Genomic DNA, 6992 nt, shown 5'->3' with positions numbered 1-6992 from the left:
TGTTATTTGGCTTAACTTTTAAAAGTCTGCAGCATAAGGCATACAGCAAAATTACATTTAAAGCAATTAAATACAAGTAATCCTATTTAGATTCAACAGGCGGCTCCCTGAAAATGTAGAGTTCCTTCTGATACACACAGACAGTCTGGCAGCACCAGGACATTCTTCTAGCTGGAACCATTTGAAGTTGCCATTTCTAAGGGGAAAAGTGCTCAATTATTAGCAGTTTCACAAGTTTGAAGCTATATCTTGTCAATATCGAAAGTTCTATCATAGATGAATTTCTTTTTAAGCCAGGCAAAACTATTTATATTTTAAAATAGTCGTTCATATAGTTCTCATAGCTTTCTAAGCCCGACATATCTTAGTGAATCAGGAGAGGGACTTGATGCTTAGTAGGCTGTTTTCATCCGTCACCGAGAATGGCCAGCTTTTGTAGTTATCACCCTAAATCTCAGGGCGCTGAAACATCGGCTTCTCCCGCACTCCTTCCTGTCTTCGCCTCTGCGGTCTTCGCGCTCTGCTGCACAATGATGCTACACTGAAGTTCCTACAGCCGGAAGGAAGGGGCGCAGTGAGGGGCAAACTGGCCCCTCAGACTCCTGCTCGGAGAGTCCGGCAGCTCGCCTCTGCTCAGGTCTCATTGGTCAAAGTACACCACAGGGCCAGTCGCACGACCCTTCTAGGCGTCTTGACCGCGAAAGAGCAGGGTGCTGGTAAACAGCTGTAATAATCACAATACTGAAGCTCTACGTTAGAGCTCTCAGGTGACGTCACATTCGCCAAGGAATCTGAGCCCTAGATAATGCCTGTTGGGACTCCAAATCCACTTAAAGGTCTGTAAAGAAGGTCTGTAAGTTCTCATAAAACTGAGTGCTGGAGATAGAAAGCCTCCTAGAAGAGGCAGTGCGTGGTATGAGAAAAGAATATTTGCTCCACTGTTTGGGTGAACTGTCTGCTCTACAGTCGGATTTAATTAGCACATCGTGCAACAGCGCTGGACCCTATAACCAGGAATCTGATCCGAAGCAGACAGACTCAGCCGATGACGCTTCCTGGAGCCCAAAGCCACTGCGACTGCAGCTTCACATGGTGTTCACTCCAAACAGCCCACTGGCTGATCTGATTCCATCACGGCCAAATACAGCTGGGCGGGGGATGTAGCTCGGTGGTAAAGTACTTGCCTGGAGTGTACCTGGTTCCATCCTCACAACAAAGCGGGAAAATTAGTTTAAGACTGAAAGGGGAGACATAGGCCCATTTGACTATTAAACGGGGTGTGGTGTGCAGTTAGTTGTAAACACTCTCACTCACATTTCTTGTTGAGAAAATTCCTCAAAGAACAAATTCTTACATGGATTAAAAAATATAGAGAATGGGGGCTGGGGATTTAGCTCAGTGGCAAAGCGCCTGCCTGGCAAGCGCAAGGTCCTGAGTTCGGTTCCCGGTACTGGAGAAAAACAAACAAACAAACAAACACAAACCCAAATAAAATATAGAGAATGTAATTCTGCATTACAACAGAAGATAAGTCAGCATGAACAGGATTATTGTTGATGAGTAAAGATTCATACAAAATATGATTTAGGGACAGAACACCAGGTTTCTTTAAACTGGCTAGTAATAATCAGCTTGAAAATTTTGAAATAAACATTAACGATACATTTGAGAATCTCACAAGCATCAATATGGCAATATTCTACTGTTGAGATAATTTTCCAACCATTTTTAATTTCTCCATGGAAAATATTAGATCAGGCCAGCATCAGGATCACTATTTACTTCAATGTGGTTACAAAAGAATGAATCTAGTAAATCCATCCTGAACCCAAGGCATCACATCAGTTCCCTTTAGTATCCAGATGATCTTTGCTTGATTTAAAAGACATCTGAAGTTGCTCTAGGCAGGAAAGCTAGCCCATTCGAAAGGAATTTGAAACTCTTGCTTGGGGAGCACCTAGATGCCATGGCCACGGATAGATTACAAAGTCAGTCCAGTCAGCCCAGGGAAAACTCAGCCCCCACGAACCTGCCTGGAAAACGGTCTCATCAGCTTCATTTGCTCTGGCCTGGTCACACCGACTTTTCTTGCACATTGCTTTTATTTTTAAATATTGTTATTTTACCTTCATGAAAGAGAAAGCACTACAGCAGCATCACGCATCATCTAGGAGCAGACGGGCTACAGCTCAGAGTCCGAGCGCCTGCCTGGTTGCACAGTGCCCTGGAAAGATTACCAGCACTACACAGAAAGAGCCTCGGTTCCTACTAAGTTAAATACTCCTTAATTTTCTTCCGGTGTTTCTGAGCTATATTTCCGTTCTAAACATTAAATGTCATCAGAAATATATCATTAAAGACAACATGAAATGCACAATACAAAATAACCACAGTCTTCTAACTTGCCACAATTGATTAATAGTAACTACAACTTCAACAGTGTTTCCATCACAGTTTAATTCTTTGCAAAGTAAGTTTTTATCATTTTTACGCAAATTGTGCTTTTCCGTGACTGAGTCTCTGCCTACTCCCGAGGCTCAGAAATAGTTCTGCATTCTCTTCATTTCCTTTCAGGTCTGTTCTTGGCCTCTCCCTTTGTGTCATCCTGTTCTCCAGATGGTAGATCCTTGCTTGTGAGCCCTGGCGCAAATATTCCTTTATTAAGGTTTCTAGATCCTTCACGTAATATATATGCTCTTCGCAGTGTTTTATGGAGCTCACTGTAGGGCTCATGGCTTCCATGGCAGGACTGTCTGGAGATAGAATTTCACTTCAAAGGCCTACCTCAATCCCTTCTCATCTGCTGCCTGCAAATCCAATTTCCACACTCCCTCTGAGCAAGAGGTCAAGTCGATGATTTTACCATCTTATTATTATTATTTTCTTATATTCACTTTCCTTTCAATATATTTTTCATGTGCCTCAAGTGCCACGGGCTCTTGGCCAGCATTTTCACATTTACCTGCTGTGTAATTCCCTCTGTTACTGAAAAGATAACCCCTTCCTCCAGCTCTCCCCCCATATTTATAATCCATGCTTTTATGCATTCATTGACTAGTCTGGAACTTGAATTTGGTAAGATCTTCAAAAAGAAATGATTGATCACACAGATAAAGATTGGATACTTGTGTGGACTCATGGTTTATTTCCTGCCACACTGTACTTCAGCTGAGAAAAACTGGTAACTTTGTTATTTGGAAAGATGGCGAAATGATATTTTATGGACTTGATTTGGTTTCCACCTTTTGATATACAACGTTTACCCGCTTTATGCCTGGCTTTCTCCAAAAGGAAGAATTTATGGCATGATTTAATCTTGTCTTTTAACTCCTTAGATTCAATTGTTTAGCAGGAATGGCTAAGGTGTTCTTCCACAAAAGAAAAAGAAAAAATGAGACCCATTCTGCTGCACTTGGACCTAAGAATACCTAGAGATTTTCTGTACTTTGCAAACTAATTCCAACCCTCAATTCTGACCAGGTAAGGGCAGTGAGCCTTCAAAACAGAGATAAACTATTATTTTCATTAATTTCAGCTTTAAGTAATGTTCAACTTATAATGGGAAAACCACTTGACTACTTTCCTTCTAGGAATTCATTTTATTTTAGCCAAGATAAACATTGTATTCTGTGAAGAAATTTCACACTGAAGGTACAGGTCAAAGAACACCTATTTGTTAAATGTTATGGTTCAGACTTGCTAATGAATGTAAATGTAATGTGCTTTTTTTCTTCTTTCCAATTCAACACAATGGCTATTCTTTGATTTAACTCTGTATATCTTAGATAAATGTGCATCTAGTTTAAGCAAATCACAAAATTCTCTGCAGTATCATGCTCACGTGGTATTTGAAATCGCTCCGTCTTTACATGAAACCTCATTCCAGGACGCGGGCAAGACACCCCTCATGCAAGTACAGCCTTTAAACAGAAATAAACAGGATCCTGTTCATAGCTCCAGATGGTATTGCTGAGAGCCACTGCCGCTGCGGAGAACGGCAAGAGCCATCCCAGGTCTTGGCTGTAAGCACGCAGGGTGTCACAGAGGGAGTCATTCTGAGACTCCAGATGCACAGCACCCACAGGAAGCTCCTGATCATTAAGTCGTGCACACAAGCAATATCCAACCGAAAGCAAATAAGAGTTTGAGGACCTTCAGTGTTTTTCCCTTGGAGTGGAAGGAGAGGGTAAGAGCATAAGCAATAATTTAAGGGCTGTTAACAAAGTGAATAACCAGTTTTTACTTGATTTAAATTTATATGACTCATTTTCCTACTGTTAACAATCAGCAAATAAAGATGATAGTTTTTAAAGTTAGAAGACCTAGGCCTGAATACTTACCCTAAAGCCCCCACCAGTCTCCACATATAGATAGAATTTGAACAAATTTGTAGTCATTTTAAACAGCTTCCTTCAAGTGAGAAGGAAATTCCACTTCTTGAACTTTATGTTTTTTAGATATACGCTGTGGGATGAATTTAGATAACACAGGTGAAATTTCCCTGCTATCTATACAGCAGTTTGTTTTACTAATTTGCAATGTGCCTTCTATTGATATCTATTGATATCTTGAAATTATAACTATACTGCATCTCTGTTTCTTACTTGCTGCAGGCTTAATTTTAAGAAGCTTAATTTAAAGATTATTATAGGTTTAGACTTTGCATATATTTTGACTAGTCTCTTTCTCTTGTACTGATACACAGTATCTGAAAATAGCACTTAATGAAGTGAATATATCACAGCATATCAATTCCCCTGTTCATATAATTGTTAATCATTTTCAAGTAATTTCCTTATATCTCATTTTTCATGTAAAAAACTTGAATACTTTAGAATACAGTTGTGCATTACTAGACACAGTATTTTTCTCTGTTTTTTTCCTACCATAAAATGTGTGTATAGAGGAGCAACCAAACACTGGTACTCTGCACCAAAGAAAGATGCTGTGATCTGAATTCTGCACTGTGACATTCACATGTGGGAGCCCTAACACCCAGTGCTACTGTTTTTGGGGATAGGCCCTTTAGAAGATAGGTGAAGTTACGTGGAACCATAAGGGTGGTGCAGTAGCCAAGTATGTTAGCATCCTTCTAAGATGAGACAGCAGAGCGCTGCCTCTTTCTCTTTGTTATTTAAGGACAGCAGAAGGAACAGCTATCTGCCAGCCAGGGAGGGAACCATCACCAGACATAGGGCCTGCTGCCATTGATCTTGGACTAGCACACTTTGGGAGGGTGAGAAATAAACGTCTGTTATTTCAGCCACCATGCACTGTATTTTGTTCAAGTTCAAGGTGCTCGTGCATTTTCTTAAACTGCAACCTTTATTGTGTTCCATTTGATTAGATGCAGAAAAACAACTGCCAAGGAATTCTGAGCCCAAACCATTACAGTCTTGTGACCTTGTTATTTTCATTGACCAGTTTCAGTAATGTGTTGGGATTGTAAGAGTAAATCAAGCTGCTCTGCGTGAAACCAGTCATGGCTCAAATTGGCAAACGCTCAATAGGATCTTTCACCGGGGCATAGGCAGAGTAACAGCATTAGAAACCACTGAAATATGCAATCATTTCCTTTTCCATTAGAGATAGAGCTATAATTATTATCAAGCACTTTTAGCACTATGTTTGCCTAGAAAATAGAAAAGAACAACATTGCTGACAGTGTTGCAAGCCCATTAACGAGCTTTTCTTAGAAACTGGCTTCTTTCAAGGTGATCAGCCATGTCTCCCATGATGATTTAAGCACGGCCCTTTAAAGCTTAAAGTCAAAGCCAGGAGGTGTACTATAAATCACTGAAATGTAAGATGCCTTCAATTGCATATTAGTGGTTTGGGAAAAAAATGACATGCTTATTCCCTCTGCTTTGGAAAACCTAAGAGCTCCTTCTGTTTTCCTTCTGGATTGTATTTCTTCTGTTGGCTTTTGCCCTGGTAGGCAATGACATACACAAATCATCCGCTGTGGACCAAGAATTACTCTAGGTGGGGAAGACATACAAACATGGGTGATGTCATAGACTAGACCTATGTCTTAGAAAAAGATGATGGGGGTGTTTTTATTTTGTTTGACTATATTTTGATTTAAGGATTCTATCTTCCATACATAGCATAGCAAAAGCCATGACTTATGAATATTGATGAATTCTATGTACCCAGCAGTTAAAAATACACTTTTCATGCATTCTTTTTTATTCTTCACAAGTTTTACAGGTTAATAGCAAGGACGCCACAATTCCAAAAAAAGGAACTGAGACAGAATTGCACAAGTAACTTTTTCTCAGAAACACTGCTTATTAACAGTGGTGGTCAGACTTAAATAGTGAGTTTATCTAGCTCCAATATCCATGTTAACTAGCTTCTTTTTTTCTTTTCTAGGAAAAACAAAATATTTTCTAGTAAAACAATAAGATAATAGCACTGCTTAATGCACTGTGCATTGTCATCTTCAAATCAGTTGCTCAGAGTACGAGACATAAACCCTCAGATGATAGACTCTGTACGGAAACTGGCATCTTCACTCATACCAACTAAAAAGAGTAAGCACTGTGTCATGAGATTTCAAACAGGTCTGTGGAGTATGGCAAAATACATTTATAATTGGTGTAAAATTAACGGGAGGCAACACAAACAAAAACTAATTTATCCTGCTATCTGCACTGTTGTCTTCACCTCAAGCATGCGTACTTTTTGGCATTGTTAGCACTGTGTAATCATGGGGGAGCAAGCTGCAAACGTGATAGGTCAGATCCACAAATACTGGCCCAGGCTAGCTGATGAAATACTTTGACTCTGGTGAGCAAATTGGTTTCGAGGAAGTTATTACAGGGGCCAAAGAGAAGGAACCTGGTTTCCCAGTAGATGGCAGCAAAAGGAAAACACCAGAAGGCTGTGTGCTAGAAGCTGACCCGCTGGGGAGAATCTGAATCAGACAAGGAACACTCGGGACCAAAAGGACGTGACACCTGAGACATTCCTCTTCAGTGACCTGG

The 6992-nt window shown here is 40.3% G+C and overlaps 1 long non-coding RNA gene across 1 annotated transcript; it reads left to right on the top strand.

Annotated features, from left to right (window-relative positions):
* Positions 1-791: 791 nt before the first annotated feature.
* LOC102012854 lies at positions 792-6533 on the top strand. Its single transcript, XR_263533.1, has 3 exons — positions 792-836; positions 3336-3480; positions 6379-6533. It is a non-coding gene; the product is annotated as an uncharacterized LOC102012854 (long non-coding RNA).
* Positions 6534-6992: the final 459 nt, after the last annotated feature.

The sequence above is a fragment of the Chinchilla lanigera genome, unplaced genomic scaffold (genome assembly GCF_000276665.1).
Source record: "Chinchilla lanigera isolate Chin_1 unplaced genomic scaffold, ChiLan1.0 scaffold00070, whole genome shotgun sequence".
In the NCBI taxonomy this organism is placed as follows: domain Eukaryota; kingdom Metazoa; phylum Chordata; class Mammalia; order Rodentia; family Chinchillidae; genus Chinchilla; species Chinchilla lanigera.
The sequence above is the reverse complement of the archived record's forward strand: the minus strand, read 5'-3'. Positions and strand labels throughout refer to the sequence as shown.